The 20,435-nt window shown below is 43.2% G+C and overlaps 1 protein-coding gene across 2 annotated transcripts in view; it reads left to right on the top strand.

Moving 5' to 3' along the window:
* EP300 (E1A binding protein p300) overlaps window positions 1–20,435 on the top strand; it is a 1,713,356-nt gene that overhangs the window by 237,161 nt on the left and 1,455,760 nt on the right. The window lies entirely within an intron of this gene.

Genomic DNA, 20,435 nt, shown 5'->3' with positions numbered 1-20,435 from the left:
TCATTTCTTTAGGGCCCATGCTGTTGATTTAGAAACTATTTCACAGGGGCCAAAAGGGGTTTCAGCTACTACCTCCAAAAATCCTTTGCCTTCCAACAGGGAAGCTAGGTCATTAGAGAGATGGGGGAAGAAGGTTTACACCTCCACTACTTTATCTATGAGAGCTCTCAATTGTCTCTTTCATATGTTTCAATATCAGGATTTCCTGTTCGATGATTTACAGAAAACTTTGGCCTCTTCTGATCCTTTAGATAGGAAGTCTTTGCAAGAGGCTGTACACAACTCTCAGCAAGTTAGCAATCACTTCCTTCAGTGTGGATATGATGCATTGGAAGCTTCATGTAGGTCAGCTATGACAGGGGCGGTCATTCGCAGACATGCATGGTTAAAAGAACAACCTCTACCAGATCATGTTAAGGCAAAACTTCTTGATGCACCCTTGGAAAAGAACAAGCTTTTTGGTGCTAATGCTAAAGATGTATTAAAGACCATTGAGGAAAAAGCCAAGTCAGTTCAGACAGTCAAAGATTTCCTCCAGGTTCAGCCACCCAGATTCAGCAGGAATTGGCCTTCAAAAAACTGGTCCTTTCCTAATACTGAAAGATTTCAAAGGGGCAAAAGCAGGCGTACGAGGAAGAGGACAATACAGAGGTTCCTACAGGGGACGACAATGGCAACCAGCAAACCAAAGAAGTGACACGGGGGCTTCTCCTGCCCCACAGGGACAATCCCAATGACTTTCCTCTACTTCCGTTAACCAAAGAGCAAACAGAAGCTCCCTTGGGCAGAAAATTATCTCTGTTTTCAGACAATTGGCACAGATTGACAAAGGACAAATGGATCTTGGACATTATAGACCAAGGCTACAGGTTCCACTTTCATACCTTACCAAGGAAACAAGGCATGCCAAACCTACCGCAAAACCAGAGGGCAGAGACTTTCAAGCAAATTTCTCTGCTAGCTCAGATCAATGCAATAGAAAAAGTTCCACAACAAGAACAAGGCCAGGGGTTTTACTCAAGACTGTTCCTTGTTCCCAGAAAAGAAACACAATGGAGACCAATACTGGATTTGTCCGCATTAAACACCTTTCTCATAGTACCAAAGTTCAAAATGCTGACCTTACAGCAACTCCTTCCCATGCTGGGCAAGGGGTCTTGGCTGATTACTCTGGACCTCAAGGAGGCATACCTGCATGTCCCTATCAGACACAGCTGCAGAAGATACCTCAGATTTCTTGCAGGGCCAGAGCATTATCAATTCTCAGCATTGCCATTTGGCTTCTACTGCCCAGAGTGTTTACAAAATGCCTGGCTTCAGTAATTGCTCATTGCAGGCTCCAGGGGATCCAAATTTACCCGTACCTGGACGACTGCCTCATACAAGCGGACGACAAACTGATTTTGACAAAAAACTTGGATTATGTCATTCAGTTGCTACAAGCTCTGGGATATACAGTCAACTTCCAAAAGTCAAGACTGCAGCCATCCCAGCAAATTACTTTCTTAGGAGCCAATCTAGACACAACCTCTCAAATGGCTTACCTGACAGAAGACAAGCAAAAGAAGTTAACTCATTATTTCAAAGGTTTGGCAAAGCTCACCCAGATGACTGCAAGGAGATTCCTACAGGCCCTGGGTTACATGGCATCATGCATTCTCCTGGTCCCATTAGGAAGACTACACATGAGAAAGCTTCAATGGTACCTAAAAAGTTTATGGTCTCAACACAGCAACAACCTAGAGACAACCATACCGCTTATTCCATGCCTACAAAAGGAATTCCTATGGTGGGCCTCGGTAAGCCAGGCAAACACAGGAATGTCATTCAAAAAACCACTAATAACACAAACAATGACCACAGACGCCTCAGACCTTGGATGGGGGGCGCACATGGAGGGCAGTTGTATTCAAGGATAATGGTCTCCAAAGGAAACACATCTGCATATCAACCAAAAAGAAATGCTGGCAGTCATGCATGCTATCGAGGCCTTTCGACAACAACTTCAGCAAGGCCACCTGCTAATACGGACAGACAACACCACCGTCATGTGGTACATAAACAAGCAGGGGGGCACCCATTCTTACCCCCTTTGCAGATTGACAATGAATCTTTGGGAAAAATCACTGAGCTTAAACATACAGTTGCAATCCCAGTTTGTTCCAGGCAAAGACAATGTGCTGGCGGACAGCCTAAGCAGGAATTTCCTAGATCCCCACGAATGGAGGTTACATCCAGAAATCTTCATAAGGCTCACCTCGACATGGGACAGGCCAGAAATAGACCTATTTGCCTCCCACCTCAATCATCAGCTACAAAAGTTCTGTTCAAGGGCATATCATCCACAAGCATGGAAAACAGATGCTCTCTCATTCAACTGGAACTTCCTAAAGATTTATGCATTCCCACCTCTGTCACTGATGACCACAGTACTACTAAAGATCAAAGCAGAGAAGCCAAAAGGAATCCTAATAGCTCCAGACTGGCCAAGACAACACTGGTATCCACTACTACGGAGCATATGCCACAACAAAAAGTGGGCCCTTCTCCAATGGCCCCATCTTTTGACTCAAAACAACTTCAAGACAGTATATCCCAACATTCAGACGCTCCAGCTAACAGCTTGGGAGATTCCATGAATAACCTCAATCTATCTCTCTCCAAGGAAGTTCAGCGGATATTAACAGAAGCCCGCAGACCATCCACCAGAAAGGTTTATTCTGCAAAATGGAAGAGATTCAGCCTTTGGAATACCAGCAAGGGTCACGATGCATCATTATTGAACATCCCACTCATCCTGGAATACTTGGCAGATATGTTACAGAAAGGACTCTCATATTCTTCTATAAAAATACATGCTTCAGCTATTTCAGGTAGATACTGATCCACCTGTGTTCTCACATCCTTTGTTAAGGCAATTTCTTAGAGGAATCAAGAATACATGCTTCAGCTATTTCAGCTAGAAACTGATCCACCTGTGTTCTCACATCCTTTGTTAAGGCAATTTCTTAGAGGAATCAAGAATATCAAGTCACCAAGAAAGGCCCCAGTACCAGCTTGGGACCTCAACTTTGTCCTAGAAAAACTGACTCTACCTCCCTTTGAGCCAGCAGCTTCTGTGGACTTGCAATTCCTCTCATGGAAGACAGCTTTCCTGTTGGCAATTACCTCAGCAAGAAGGGTTTTGGAATTACAGGCCCTAATGGCAATACCACCGTTCATTACCTTTCATAGAGACAGGGTCTCCTTACGAACCAACTCTAGCTTTCTGCCAAAAGTGGTATCCAGGGTTTCTTTGAATCAAGCAATTCACCTGCCTACTTTCTTTCCCAATCCTGAGAACAAAGGGGAAAGACTGTTGCATACCTTGGACATTCACAGACAACTTCGCTATTACCTGATAAATAGAAATATATATTTATATGGCTATACAGATATGTTATACTATACTAACAACATGTCCAATTATCTGTATACATCTATTCAGGGTTGTCATCTTTTCTGTTCAGGATTGACTTTTTCATATATGTTACCCACTGTATATTTGTATGAGAAAAATATTAAGTTTAAAAAATGTGTTTTAATTTCATTAATATTCATGAGCTCAATTTTTTATTGGCTCATGCTATGTATTTAAATTGATGAGCAAAAGGAACATGACTGTACTGTCTTACACTGAAGAAGGCTGCTTGCCGAAACTAGTCTGTTGTTTAAGTACTAAAATAAATATATTGGAACTCCGTGCTGCTTTGCTGGTCTATTTGGTGTGTTCATTATTGAACATCCCACTCATCCTGGAATACTTGGCAGATATGTTACAGAAAGGACTCTCATATTCTTCTATAAAAATACATGCTTCAGCTATTTCAGGTAGATACTGATCCACCTGTGTTCTCACATCCTTTAAGGCAATTTCTTAGAGGAATCAAGAATACATGCTTCAGCTATTTCAGCTAGAAACTGATCCACCTGTGTTCTCACATCCTTTGTTAAGGCAATTTCTTAGAGGAATCAAGAATATCAAGTCACCAAGAAAGGCCCCAGTACCAGCTTGGGACCTCAACTTTGTCCTAGAAAAACTGACTCTACCTCCCTTTGAGCCAGCAGCTTCTGTGGACTTGCAATTCCTCTCATGGAAGACAGCTTTCCTGTTGGCAATTACCTCAGCAAGAAGGGTTTTGGAATTACAGGCCCTAATGGCAATACCACCGTTCATTACCTTTCATAGAGACAGGGTCTCCTTACGAACCAACTCTAGCTTTCTGCCAAAAGTGGTATCCAGGGTTTCTTTGAATCAAGCAATTCACCTGCCTACTTTCTTTCCCAATCCTGAGAACAAAGGGGAAAGACTGTTGCATACCTTGGACATTCACAGACAACTTCGCTATTACCTGGACAGAACCAAGGCCAATAGGAAGTCTGATCAGCTTTTTGTAGCTTACGCCCCTGGAGTACAAGGAAAAGCAGTTTCCAAACAGACTATCTCAAAATGGATTGGACATTGCATCAAATTATGTTATTCCTTCCATGGTAATTGTACCAGCCAATATCAGACCACACTCTACCAGAGCTACAGCCACCTCTACAGCATTCTTAAGAGGGGTGCCTACAAAAGACATTCTAGAAGCTGCTACATGGAGCCCCGTGCATACATTCTCCAAACACTACAACCTTCCTTTATATTCCACATCCAGAGCAGGCTTTGCTTCGGCAGTCCTGCAGGGATTGATAGCTACACCATCCTTTTCTTAGTGCTTTCCACCTCCCCCAGCTAAGCTATGGTATTCAACCCATATGTTATGACTGCAGTTGCATTCTTGAAGGACATAGTACAGTTTTGTACCTACCATAAATGCAGATGTCCGATAGATATGCAACTGCAGTCGGGTTTTCCCTCCCTCCCTCTATTCCTTGGGTCCACTCCTCTCCCTGTTATCCTAGCTGGGGATATCTGTTATGGTGTATCTGTTTATTGCTTATTTATTTGTCTGGAAACCTGTTTTGTCTTCCAGATTGATTACAGCCTTCCTTGGAGGGCACCTGGCATCTGGGGCAAGAAACACTGAAGAAGATGGCGTCGGCTGATGCTTATGTACTCCTGCCGCTCTGACGTCGAAGAGAAATGCGACATCAGCCGACGTCGGACCCAGACTTTGGAATCCGGCCGACCGAAGGGCTGCCTGAGGCAGGACAACCCATATGTTATGACTGCAGTTGCATATTTATCGGACATCTACATTTATGGTAGGTACAAAACTGTACTTTCTGATGTTCATCGTGCATACAGCTGCAGTCATAACAGATGGGTTCTCCTGCCGTCAGGTGGGTCCTCGGTCGGCCGAATTCCAAAGTCCAGGTCTGGCGTCGGTTGTCGTCGCTTCTTCCCTGACTTCAGTGCGATAGGGGTATAAAGGAACCAGCCGACGCCATTTTCTTCAGTCTTTCTTGCCGCGCGGTGCCCGAAGCAGAAGCAGTTCGCAAGTGCCGGTCGGCCAGCTCCTGAAATTACAAAAATTTTGAAACCGAAGTCTTCTTGAAAGCTAAGTACCCCGTTGGGGAAACTTTTCTTGACTCAGACCGATGTCAGACAAAGTTAATAATTGTATTTCATGTGGGAAGCAAATACTGCATAAGGATTTCCATTCCCTCTGTATTCCTTGTTTAGGCCCAGACCACGAAGTCTTGGTCTGTCGCTTTTGTGCTACATTCAACAAACGCACCATTAAGTGTCGGGCGGAGTTCGCCCAGCATTATTTTGGCAAAACATTTAACTATATTATGTCGTCGGATACTCCGACTCCAGTTTTGTCTAAAAAGCGCAAAGATAAGGACCGACACACTAGGTCCGCGGCCTCTACCGACACCACGCCAAAGCCGACTACACATGGTCCGGTTCTCAGCAAGGCGCCTACGCAGCCCCCGACTACCAACGACACTTCATTGGCGGTGTCTCCTGTGCCCGAGGTCGCAGGCTCCTTGGCCCACACCCCGACTACAGGTACCGAAGCCACTCTTGGTGTTGAATCTGAAAATGTGGACAGGTCTACCTCCTCTCAAGTTGTCTTCAGACCTTTCTCTTCTTTTTCCATCAAGGCTTTCACTAAGTCTAAAGCAGCCATGCCTTCTAAGAGACAAGCTACACAGGGCCCATCTCCAGGCCCCATGCCTAAAAAACAGATGCTTAAAATGGCTGAGGATTTAATTACTCTTATCAGGGGTTCTCAACCCCCACAGGACAAAAGGTCCAGAGTGTGGAGGAAGAATCCCCCTCCTCTGATCAGGGCTCCATTATTTCAGAGCACTCTGATGATCAGGAACATTATTACTCCCCTTTTGAAGACTCTGATGCAGAGGAGTCCATTCCATCTGTATCTCCCCCCCCCCCCCCCCAGAGGATTACTCATTTGGGGAAACTTTGCATACCTTAAGGGAACACTTCCACTGGGAAGGCCAAGATTATTCAGATTCCAAGAAAAGGCTTGGGGAATTTCTCTTGCTACCTCAGCACAGGCCTCTGGCTATACCTCCTGTCTTGGACATCCTAGATTATGTTTACTTGGAGGCCTGCCTTAACCCGGATTCTCTACCTCCAGCCCCAGTCAAACCTGACAGGTACTACAGGGTTCCTGACTCACACCAATTTCTATACAAAAGCCATGCTGCTGACCCATAAACCATCTCACAGGGCCCCAAGGGAATTAAGGCCTCCACTGCTAAAAATCCATTACCTTCCGAGAGAGATTCCAGATCCTTAGAAAGGTGAGGAAAAAAGGTATATACCTCGGCTACCTTAACCATGAGGGCCTTAAACTGTCAGTTCCATATGGTAAAATACCAACAGTTTTTGTTATCACAATTGAAAAGTAAAATGTCACAACCTGAACAACCAGACTTGAAGGAGTTGCAGGATTTGATGCATAGTGCAGAACAAGTGGGTAAGCATACCTTACAATGTGGTTTTGATGCTCTAGAGGCCTCATGTAGAGCTGCTGTTACAGGATCAGTCATACGTAGACATGCCTGGCTCAAGGAACAAACCTTGCCTGATCATGTCGAAGCAAAATTACTAGATGCCCCTCTACAAAAGGATGTATTATTTGGGGCTAATGCTGAGGAGGTATTAATGAAAATGGAGGAAAAGGCTAAATCAATGCAAACTGTGAAAGATTTTCTACAGGTACAACCCCTAAGTTTCAGTAGAAATTGGCCTTCCAAAAATTGGTCCTTTCCAGCCACGGACAGACCCCAAAGAGGTAGATACAGGCGCCCAAGGGGCAGAGGACAATCCCAAGGATCGTTTAGAGGCAGACAATGGCAAGCTCCTACACAAAGGGGTGGTGAGGATAACTCGCAACCATTCAGAAAGCAAGCCCAATGACTTTCCCCTTTGCATGCCAAGCAAGACTCAAATGGCAGCACCCTTAGGAGGAAAACTGGCATTTATTTTCAAAAAATTGGCATATTGTCACAAAAGACAAATGGATCCTGGACATTATAAACAGAGGCCTCAGATTCCATTTTCACACCCTTCCAAAAATGAGACACATGCCAAACCTGCCATACAATCAAAGGGCAGAGGCACAAAGGCTAATTACAGATCTCATAGACATGAAAGCTATTCAAGAGGTACCTACGCACGAACAAGGTCAAGGTTTTTATTCCAGACTATTCCTGGTACCAAGGAAGGGAAAAGATTGGAGACCTATTTTGGACCTATCCATCCTAAACACATTTCTACTGCACAAAATTCAAGATGCTCACTCTACAGCAGCTTCTTCCCATGCTGGGTAAGGAGTCTTGGCTGGTAACATTGGACCTCAAGGAGGCATACCTGCATGTCCCAATCAGACAAAATTGCAGAAGATACCTCAGATTTCTTGCAGATTCAACCCATTATCAATTCTCTGCATTGCCCTTTGGCTTATCTACTGCGCCCAGAGTATTCACGAAATGCCTGGCATCAGTAATTGTCTACTGCAGACTTCAAGGGATACAAATATACCCCTATTTGGACGACTGCCTGATCCAAGCGGACAGCAAGCACATTCTTCTGAAACATCTGGCTTATGTAATAATGTTGTTGAACTCTCTGGGATACACAGTCAACAAAAAGAAATCAAGACTAATACCCTCTCGGAAAATAATTTTCCTGGGTGCCAACTTGGACACAAACGCCCAGATGGCCTACCTCACGCCAGAGAAGCAGGGGCAACTAACTCAATACTTCAGAGCACTAGCAAATTGCACCAGGCTGACTGCAAGGAAAATCCTGCAGGCTCTGGGATTCATGGCATCTTGCATCTTACTAATCCCATGTGCAAAGCTGCATATGAGGAAACTTCAATGGTACCTGAAAAACCTATGGTCTCAACACAGCCACAGTTTGGAAACAATAATACCATGTCTTCAAAAGGAATTTCTGTGGTGGGCTCAAGCATGCCATCCAAACACAGGTCTTCCATTCAGCAAGCCTCAAGCAAATCAAGTCATCACTACAGACGCCTCGGACTACGCCTGGGGCTGCACATGACAGATCGGTGCATTCAGGGCAAATGGTCCCAAAAAGAAAAGCACCTTCACATCAATCAAAAGGAAATGCTAGCAGTAATAAATGCTATTATAGCTTTCAAAGACCTTCTGCAACCAGGTCAACTATTGATAAGAACAGACAACACCACAATTAAGTGGTACATAAACAAACAGGGAGGAACCCATTCATACCCCCTATGCAGACTGGCCATGTCACTTTGGAACATGGCCATGGACTTACAAATCGAACTACAAGCACAGTACTTGCCAGGCAAGGAAAACACGCTGGCAGACAACCTAAGCAGAAATATGACAGATCCACACGAATGGAAGTTGCATCCAAAAGGTTTTACAGAGATAATCCAAGCATGGGGAAGGCCAGACATAGATCTCTTTGCCTCCCACAAAAATCACCATTTGACAAAATTCTGCTCAAGGATTTTCCATCCAAAGGCCTGGAGAGTGGACGCTGTCTCTTTCAGTTGGACATCAATGACGGTTTATGCCTTCCCACCTGTTCCTCTGCTGCCCAAAGTTCTATTGAAAACCAGAGCAGACAGACCAAAGATGATTCTCATTGCTCCAGACTGGCCAAGACAACACTGGTACCCACTCCTGAGGAGCCCGACGCATTCCCCACCATGGACCCTGCCTCTAATGCCTCTTCTCCTGACTCAGCACAGCTTCAAAACTCTTCACAGCCAGCTAAAAACGCTCAATCTAGCCGCATGGAAGGTTCCTTAGCATCACAGCAGACCCTACTCTCCAAGGAGGTGCAGGATGTCATTTTGGAAGCCAGAAGGCCGTCAACTAGAAAAGCTTACTCCGCAAAATGGAAACGGTTTTGTCTCTGGAATGAGAAAAAGAGCCAGGATCCTGGAAAACTGAATTTACCTCAAATACTACAGTATCTAGCTGAGCTGCTAAGCAGTGGACTTTCATTCTCCTCCATCAAAATCCATGCCTCAGCCATTTCTGCAGAATACAACACTGATCCACCCTTATTCTCTCACCCTTTCTTAAGACAGTTCCTCAGAGGGGCTAAGAATCTAAAACCCCCAAGGAAACAACCAATACCTGCTTGGGATCTCAATTTCATTCTGGAAAAACTGACTTTGCCTCCTTTTGAGCCAGCTGCCTCATCAGATTTGCAATATTTGTCCTGGAAAACAGCTTTGTTTCAGGCTATTACCTCAGCTTGTAGAGTTTCAGAACTACAAGCTCTCATGGCTGTGCAGCCTTTTATCATCTTCCATCAGGACAGAGTTTCCTTACGAACCAATCCGTCCTTTATGCCAAAAGTGGTATCCAGGGTAGCTTTGAATCAGGCCATACACTTACCTACCTTTTATCCTAATCCTCAAAACAAAGGGGAGAGATTACTACATTCCTTGGACATCCACAGACAACTGCATTATTATTTGGACAGAACAAAGCCTTTCAGAAAATCAGAACAGCTCTTTGTGTCCTATGCTATAAGGAGCTCAAGGAAAGCCAATTTCCAAACAGACAATCTCAAAATGGATAGCCCACTGCATACACTTTTGCTATTCTTTTCATGGCAAAACTGTACCTACAGGCATCAGATCTCACTCCACAAGGGCCACAGCTACCTCTGCAGCTTTCCTCAGAGGAGTTCCTACAAAAGATATTTTGGAAGCAGCCACTTAGAGTTCTGTGCATACCTTCTCCAAGCACTACCACCTACCATTATACTCCAAAACTAAAGCAGGCTTTGCCACTGCAGTCTTGCAGGGCATCCTGGCTCCTCCTAGTTCCACCTAGTGCCTACCACCCCTTTCTTAGCTTTGGGATTCTACTCATCTGTTATGACTGCAGCTGTATGCACGATGAACGTAGTACAGTTTTGTACCTACCATAAATGTAGATGTTCGAGTGCTAATACAGCAGCAGTCCAGGTTTCCCTCCCTCCTTCCCCTCTTGGGCAGGCCTGTTGGCTAACACCTCCTCATACAACCTGATTGGGGTATTCATTTATGGTGTATTTGCTTGCAACTACTGTATTTTGATTATATTGCATTGCTTTATTACACAAATTTATGTATTGCCTTCCTTCTGGGGGCACCTGACATCTGGGGCAAGAAAAACTGAAGAAAATGGCGTAGGCTGGCTCCTTTATACCCCTGTCGCACTGACGTCAGGTAAGAAGCAACGACAACCGACGCCGGACCTGGACTTTGGAATTCGGCCGACTGAGGACCCGCCTGACGGCAGGAGAACCCATCTGTTATGACTGCAGCTGTATTAGCACTCGAACATCTACATTTATGGTAGGTACAAAGCTGTACTTTACAGTTACTGCAGATTTGGCTATTTTATTATGGTGATGCTCTGATTTGGATTGGTATGAGACTTTATGCAGCCCCAGTCATCTGTAACCTTACAGGAGAAATGTCAATAAGAAACTGGGGCCTACAAATCATCTGGCTATGTCAGTGAGGTAGGTATTAAATGTATCTAGTTTGAATTTTTTGCATAATGGTTAAGGTGATGTTCATCGTGTTTCACTGTTGTAGTCATTACAGTTGGGTTATCCTGCTGGCAGGCTACCCACAGTCGGCCTGAGTTCCAAAGTCTAGGTCCGGCGTAGATTGCTGTCGCCTCCTCCCTGACGTCAGTGTGCCAGGGGTATAAAAGATGCAGCCAACGCCATTTTCTTCAGTCTTTCTTGCCGCGCGTTGCCCGAAGCAAAAGCAGTTCGCAAGTGCTGGTCGGCAGACTCCTGAGAGTTTTAAATTCGAATTTCAGATCCGAAGTCTTCATTAAAGCTAAGTACCCCGTTGGGGAAACTTTTTTCTTGCTCCAGACCGATGTCAGAAAAAGTTAATAATTGTATTTCTTATGGGAAGCAAATACCTCATAAGGATTTTCATTCTTACTGTATTCCTTGCCTAGGCCCTGACCACGACATTGCTAGTAGTCGGTTTTGTGCTAGATTTAACCAACGCACTATTAAGCATCGGTACGATTTTGCATTTCATTACTTTGGCAGAAGATTCAATTATATAATGCCGTCGGAACAGCAGACTACCGGAGTTTGTAAAAAGCGCAAAGAAAAGGAAAAGGACAGGCATCTGAGGTCCAAAACCGACGACGAGGCTTCTGTTAGGCCTGCCGCCGGTTCTCAGTGAGGCGCTTTCGCAGCCCCTGACGCCCGCTACCTCAGAGCCACAGGCTGCTTCTGACTCCCACGTGGAGCCGACTAGGCCACTGGAAACTCAAGGTATTGGACACTCTGAAACTATTCCCTCAGATGGGTCCGGACCTACACAGTTATATGTAAAGCCAACTTCAGCTTCAAAGACTAAAGCAGCTCTAAAGACAAAGAAACAAGTACAGCATTCTCCTGGACAGGCCTCCATGCCTAAAAAACAGATGCTTAAAATGGCTGAAGACCTAATTACTTTGATCAGGGGTTCCCATCCCCCTCCTGACAAGAGGCCTGGGCAAGAGATAGAATATGAATCTTCAGATCAGGTTTCCATTTCCTCTGATTCCTCTTCTGAACAGGAATATTCCCTTCCCCCCTATGAAGATTCTGATGCTGAAGAATCTCTCCCTTCCACCTCTCCTGAGGTTTATTCTTTTGGGGAGACCCTGCATAGTATGAGGGAGTATTTTCATTGGGAGAGCCAATATTACTCAGAATCCAAGAAAAGGCTCAGAGACTTCCTTTTATTACCTCAGCACAGGCCCCTTGCTATTCCTCCTGTTTTAGCCATTGTAGATGATGTATTTTCAGAGTCTGGTCTGTCTCCTGACTCTTTACCACCAGCTCCTGTTAAGTCAGACAGATACTACAGGGTTCGGATTCACATACATTTCTTTACAAAAACCCTGCTGCTGACCCAGAAACCATTTCTCTGGGTACCAAGGGGGTCAAGGCTTCTACTGCAAAAAACCCTATCCCCTCGGATAGGGATTCAAGGGCCCTGGACAGATGGGGAAAAAAATTTATACTTCTGCTACCTTGGCTGTAAGAGCTTTAAATTGTCAGTTTCATATGCTTAAATATCAGCAATATCTTGTGTCACTGCTTAAACAGAAAATGTTGACAAATTCAGAACGTGCAGAAAACAAAGAAATGCAGGATTTATTGCATGCAGCTGAACAAGTAGGAAAGCATACTTTGCAATGTGGTTTTGATTCTCTCTAGAGGCCTCCTGCAGGGCCGCAGTTACAGGTTCTGTCATTAGAAGGCATGCTTGGTTAAAAGAACAGAATCTGCACGATCATGTTAAAGCAAAACTATTAGATGCTCCATTACAACATGATACCTTGTTTGGTGTTGAAGCAGAAGAGGTGCTGAAGAAAATGGAGGACAAAGCTAAATCTATGCAAACAGTGAAGGATTTCTTACAGGTACAGCCTCCCAGATTTAGCAGCAGCTGGCCTGCAAAGAATTGGTCCTTTCCAGTGTCAGGCAGGCCACAAAGAGGCAGATACAGACTCCCCAGAGGCAGATCACAGCCCTAAGGCTCATACAGGCCTAAACAATGGGGTGCTTCTACCTCCAAATGTGGAGAGGAAAAATCACAGCCATACAAGAAATGGTCTCAATGACTTCCCTCTGCCAGCACAAAGCACTTATCTTCTGGCAGCTCCTTTGGGGGGAAAACTAGCACTTTTTTCACAAAATTGGCACATGATCATCTAGGACAAATGGGTCTTAAATATCGTATCTCAAGGCTACAGGTTCCACTTTCACACCCTACCAAGGCCAAACGGTATGCCAGACCTGCCATGCAATCAATGGGCAGAGGCACAAAAACAAGTTTTATCTCTCATGGACATGAGAGCCATTCAGCAAGTACCACAGCAAGAGCAGGGACAATGATTTTACTCAAGGCTATTCTTGGTACCCAGAAAGGACAAAGCCTGGAGACCAATACTGGACCTGTCTATCTTAAACACACACCTGGATATTCCAGAATTCAGAATGTTAACTCTACAGCAGCTTCTGCCCATGCTGGGCAAGAAAGCTTGGCTTGTGACTTTAGTTCTAAAAGAGGCATACCTGCATGCCCCAGTCAGGCAATCATGCAGAAGATACTTCAGATTTATAGCTGGCTCAATGCACTACCAATTCTCTGCACTGCCCTTTGGCTTATCTACTGCCCCCAGGGTCTTCACAAAATGCCTGGCACCAGTAATTGCATTTTGCAGACAGAGGAATACAAATATATCCTTACTTGGATGACTGCCTTATTCAAACAGAGAGCAAGGACATCCTACTACAGCATCTGGCGTTTGTAAAAAGATTACCAACAGGTCTAGGGTACACAGTAAACGAAAAGAAATAAAAACTCGTACCCTCTCAAGAGATAATATTCCTGGGTGCAAGCTTAAATACAACTGCCCAGATGGCTTATCTCACGCCAGACAAACACAGACAACTGACTACTTATTTCAAAATGTTGGCAACAAAGACCCAATTATCTGCAAGAAAAATTCTGCAGGCTTTGGGCTTCATGGCATACTGCATATTACTAATTCCATATGCAAGATTGCATATGAGGAAACTTCAATGGTATCTAAAAAGTGTTTGGACTCAACATTGCCACAGCCTGGAAACAATAATTACCCTCATTCCATGCCTGCAACAGGAGTTTCGATGGTGGGCAAAAGCCTGTCACCTCAACACGGGACAGCCATTCACCTTACCCACAGCCAGGCAGACATTGACAGCAGATGCTTCAGATTATGCCTGGGGGGCCCATATGGCAGGGAAGCTGTATTCAGGGCATATGGTCCGCAAGTCAGATGCATCTACATAATCAAAAAGAGATGCTAGCTGTTCAGAATGCCCTGACAGCCTTCAAGGATATACTTCATCCAGGACAACTACTGATAAAGACGGACAATACTACAGTCATGTGGTACATAAACAAGCAGGGGGGCACGCATTCCTACCCCCTCTGCAGACTAGCCATGAACTTGTGGGACACAGCATTGACTTACCAAGTACATCTGCAAGCACAATTCCTGCCAGGAAGGATAAATACTCTGGTAGACGAACTAAGCAGAAACATAATTGATCCCCACGAGTGGAAATTGGCTCAACAAGTCTTCAGCATGATAACAAGGAACTGGGGGTGCCAGGACATAGATCTGTTTGCCTCCACTCACAACTGCCAACTACAGAGATTCTGCACAAGGACTTATCACAAACAAGCATGGAAAGTGGATGCTCTATCTTTCAGCTGGAAAAACCTAACAGTATATGCCTTTCCTCCTCTGCCTCTCCTCCCCAAGGTACTCCTCAAGGTCAGACAAGAGAAGCCAAAAATGATACTGATTGCCCCAGACTGGCCCCGCCAGCACTGGTACCCAATCCTAAAGAGCTTGTCTCAATGCCCAGCTTGGTTATTACCTCAAATTCCTCACTTATTGACCCAGCAAGACAGTATGATATTGCACAGCCAACTCAGGACCTTAAACCTGGCAGCATGGCAAATAAAGTAGCCATTCAAGACACACCTCTCTCTAAAGCAGTGATGGATGTTATTTTGGAGGACCGGAGGCCTAGCACCAGAAAATCTTATGCAGAAAAATGGAAGAGATTCTGTGTTTGGAACTAGGCACAAGGTATTGACACGACTGTTCCAAATATTCCTCAGATTTTGCAATACATAACTGAGATGCTGGATAAAGGCCTTTCTTTTTCATCAATTAAAATTCATGCCTCTGCCATTTCAGCTCATTACAATACAGAACCACCTATAATCCACAATGAACGAACCTCTAAATTATGATATATATGATAGTATAGTTAATAATAATATATATACATAGAACAGTATTAAATTACCATATTACATTATATTTATATAACCTATATTTATATTTGTTATATTTATGTGATATCAATATAGTATATAGTTTATATTTTTAGCACCCCTATACATACACACATCTTTATAAATACCTTATATATATATATATATATATATATATATATATATATATATATATATATATATACATACATTTATTACACAAATCATACAAATTAGTATTATTGTACAAGTTAAATCATATTGGACTACACCATGATTTTATTGCATTTATTGTATGTATTTTGTATTCTATTTGTTTTTAAACAAGTTTTTAATATTGCACGGATTAATTGTGTAATTGGATTCATTAACTCGACGGGTACTATTTAAGTGGCTTAGTACATTCTTTGGCGTTGTCTGACGAAGTCTGTGGAGACGGACGAAACCTAGGTCATTCTTTTTGTGTTTCTGTTACTAATAAACGGTGGTTCTAGCACGCAATTTTTTTGGAGCAGTTTTTTAATGTACCTTACAAGACTGTGGAATTATTTTATTTCATTACAGTTATTCTTTGTGAATTTTGCTTGGAATTCTGGCAACATTTCCATCATATTGACAGTGTTTTCCTGTTCCATAGAACCACCTATGTTTTCATTTCCATTACAAAGGCAGTACCTCAGAGGGGCCAAAAACCTAAGACCCCCAAGGAGAGCAACAATACCTGCATGGGACCTCAACTATGTCTTGGAAAAACTCACACTGCCTCCGTTTGAGCCAGCCTCTGCAGCTGATATAAAATTCTTATCCTGGAAAACTGCTCTGCTCCTAGCAATTACCTCCGCTAGACGAGTCTGAGTTACAGGCACTTATGGCTGTAGAACCTTTTATCCTTTTCCATCCTGACAGGGTTTCTCTAAGGACAAACCCTACATTTATGCCTATAGGTAGTGTCCAGTGTGGCCCTTAACCAAACAATTAATTTGCCTACTTTTTATCCAAACCCACATAATAAGGGTGAGACCTCTGCATTCTTTGGACATTCACAGGCAGCTACGCTTGTACTTGGACAGAACCAAAGTTTTCAGAAAGACGGAACAACTTCTAGTAGCATATGCTGCAGTATCACAAGGAAAGCCTCTCTCAAAACTGACCATTTCAAAGTGGATAGGCCACTGCATTCGTTTCTGCTCTTCACGGCATAGCAAATCAGTGCCTAAGGGCATTAGGCCACATTCAACCAGAGCAGCAGCCACTTCAGCAGCCTTCCTCAGAGGAGTACCAGCCAAAGACATCTTAGAGGCTGCAACTTGGAGTTCAGTGCATACTTTTACAAAGCACGATCACTTACCTCTGTAAGTCCAGGGCAGGCTTTGCCACTGCAGTTCTGCGGGGCCTGATAGCCTCTCCTAATCCTATTTAGCATCTGCCTCCCAACCTTAGCTTTGGGATTCAACCCAATTGTAATGACTGCAACAATGAAACACTATGAACATAGTACAGTTGTGTACCTACCATGAATGTAGATGTTCGAGTGTATTCACTGTTGCAGTCCAGGTTACCCTCCCACCATCCCCATTTTTACCTTGCTGTTGTCTGTACTTCTCTATTCTATACAACCTATGTGGTGTATTTGCTTGTAGATGAAGGAAAAGTTGATTTTTGTATATGCATGCTTATTGGCATAATTTAGCCTACCATTTTAGGGGCACCTGACATCTGGGGCAAGAAAAATTGAAGAAAATGGCGTCTGCTGCATCTTTTATACCCCTGGTGCATTGACGTCAGGGAGGAGGCAACAGCAACCGACGCCGGACCTAGACTTTGGAACTCGGGCTGACTGCGGGTAGCCTGCCAGCAGGATAACCCAATTGTAATGACTGCAACAGTGAATACACTCTAACATCTACATTTATGGTAGGTACACAACTGTACTTTCTGTATTATAAACACACTAGGTACTGGGTTTGATTCTCAGATGGGATAATTGGATAGGTTTAAAATGGCCTGCAGGGACAGTTAACCTAGTACTAACCCGTGAACCTGCAAGTGTGATATGTGGTCTAATTTCAACTGGTTGTCAATGATGAGACCCAGTAATTTTGTGTGGTTTACTTGTCTCCTGGTGCTGTTGGCAGACACGATACTGAATACTGTTCTGGTAGAGATGTCTGGGTAAAGAGCCGAAGTTTAGATTTTTAGTTGTGAATTATTTAGCTGTGTTTCACTCTAAGAAGGGTTGTTGTGTTAGGTCTTGAAATTCAGAGAGATTTGGCTGGGCAGATTAAGGTTAAGTCATTAGTGTATTGAACTAGGGTAACATTTGTGTAGCAGTGTAGACTTCATTGCTGAATGTTTAAAAAAAAAGTGGGGGAGGGCTAGTATAGACCCTTCCGGGATGGCAAAAGTTAAAGAATGTGGAGCAGTTAAGTTTTCATTTCACTGCTTAATTTCTGTTTGAGAGTTACCTATGGAACCATTGCACTGAGGATGTGGTGAGTCATAAGGGTGAGAGTTTATGTAAGAGTTTCTGATGGGAGACTGTCAAAAGCTTTTTAAAAGTCTAGGAAGATGGTAGACATTAGGCTGCTAGCATTTCTGTGGGTGTTGACGGTATTCAGAAAGTTCAGCAAAGCAGCATTTTTGCTGTGATGAGGATGGAAGCTGTGTTGGATTATTATAGCAATAACCCACGCCTGGGTGTGGGTAATGCTGGATTTACCCACGGTTGGCGTGGTTTGGTCCCAAGGGCGAAGCCCGAGGGACCAAACAAAGCCAACCGTGGGTAAATACAGCATTACCCACACCCAGAAGTGGGTTATTGCTATTATACCATGACATTATTTAAGAAAAGAAACTATTACTTTTCTTAAATAATGGCATAGTATAATGCCTGTTTACTGCCCTTGCGCAGATGTCTGGCATCCGCGGCAGTTCTGATGTACTGCGCGCCTGCACAGTACATCAGAGCTGTGGGCAAAAGCAATGGAGAAAGCAAGATCTCCGTTGCTTTTTTTTTACTGTTTTCGCTATGTTAAATGGGTTTAACATAGCGAGACAGTTTTAAAATAAGCAACGGAGATGTCCGTTGCTTATATTAAAACTGTCTCGCTGTGTTAAACCCATTTAACATAGCGAAACAGTAAAAAAAGCAACGGGGATCTTGCTTTCTCCGTTTTTTTTTTTTTAAAACCTGTCTCGCTATGTTAAATGGGTTTAGCATAGCGAGACAGTGTTTTAAAAGTAGAGTTATACTAATGGAAAAAAGTCCGGGCGACCAGACCTTTTTCTATTAGTATAACTCGATTTACAATGTGCACGCTGACCAATCAGCGTGCATGTTTTGGGGGGGTCATGGTATAATGACAGATATTTATGTATTAGTTTAGAAGTTGAGTGTAAATACAATCTTCTAATAATTTTGATAGGGGCAGTAAAATGGTAAATAGCCTATAGTTTGAAAAATGTGTTGATTTATACCCTTGTTCAGTGGAATACAGAATGATTTTCTCCATAGTGAAAGGACTTTATTTTCAGATTTGGATAGATTTGTCAGCATTGAAACTGGATATGTATTAGCTTCAGCTGCTGTTTTAACATGTTATCCAGGTGGATTGTCAGGGACAGTAGTAGGCTTTAATATTTTTGAGGTATTTTTTGATGGTATCTGTGGGAACTTGTTGGAAGGAGAAATGTTGAAGGAGTGTGAGTAGAGATATCAAGAACTTGATTGTCACCTGGTTGATGACTGGCTGTATAAAGTAGGTATTAAATTTGGTTGTCTATGCTATCCTTTTTGTTTGTTTGGTGTTGGTTGTGTAGCTTGTTTTGAATTTAACAGTTTAATAATCCAAAACTTTTCTGGGCCTGTGTGTGTTGATCAGTTGAGTAATAGACTTTTATTTTTAATACGTTGTTTTCTTAGGTTTTAGCTGTATGTATGGTAATAAAGTAGGAGCTGTTTTTTGTCTAAACCATCCATACTTTGGCCCTCTTTGTTTCATGAGTTGTTTAGTTAAGGATGGCCATGGGGTAGGGTTGGTTTTAATATTCAAAGGGGGTGCTAATGTGTTTAGAATTCCTAGTAAAGTTGTAGTAGTGATATCCGTGCATGCTTTCCAAGGATTTTGTTGTAAATATTTTGTAAGTTGGTTTGTGAAGGCCAAGGTGTGGCTCTAGGTGAGGGGGGTAACAGTGGGAGTTGATGGGGATGTGCTGTTTGTACCTGTAGATGCTGAGTTTGGCCTGGGTTTGGGTTGATGTCACCACTAAGTTTTATGTTTATGGAGGTATGATGGTACAGGTAGAGGCATTTTTGCTTGACTTTGTTTTGCACCAAGTATGTGAGCTAAGGGCTGTTGCTTTGGAAAATTGTAGTTGAACAGTACAGTATATGAAAGCTGATATAGTGTGTGATTAGGAGATGAGTTTCGGAAGTATTTTGCGTAGAGGACACAATTGTAACTGTTTTGTTAGAATTCTAACAGTAATGGATGTAACACCTAGGTAGCAGATGTACTGGTATGAGGAATTGTGGGAGAAATATGTTTCAGAAATGTAAGAAAGAGAGGGTTTTGAAGGGTAGAGGCTGAGGATGTTTAAAGTAGGACATAAGGAGGGTTTATTTGGGCAAAGTTGAAGTTGAAATGTAGAATTGTTTGTAGGCTTATAGGTAATTTTCAGATGAATGGGGAATATTGATATGGGGATGAATTTATATGGTGAGGGGTCTGTTAGTGTAGAATAGCTGTGGGTAAAAAAGCATAAAGTACTGTTTTTTTTTTTTTTTATAGAGGGATGTAAGCAGTAGAGAGAGAACAGGGGAAAGCTTGGAGATATGGAGAAAGAGCTGGATGAATATTAATTTGATTAGTGTACGAGATATCAACAGAGGAGTGAATGGAAGAGGAGGGATTTGCTTATAAATGACTTAGAAGTACTGTTGAGGAAGGGTGTGGCTAGAATGCAGAACAGTTGGAGGAGAGGCTGTTAGGCATGATAAATGTTAGATGAATGTAGGGAATAGATGATTACAAACAGTGTTTCTATGATGGTAGTAAAGTTGCATACATAGTTTCTTCCATTTCTGGTAGTGGCCAGGGAAGGGAC

This window comes from Protopterus annectens, chromosome 1.part1 (genome assembly GCF_019279795.1).
Source record: "Protopterus annectens isolate FY-2018-M chromosome 1.part1, PAN1.0, whole genome shotgun sequence".
NCBI lineage: Eukaryota > Metazoa > Chordata > Ceratodontiformes > Protopteridae > Protopterus > Protopterus annectens.
Note: the sequence above shows the minus strand (reverse complement) of the source record. Positions and strands in the feature narration are given on the sequence as shown.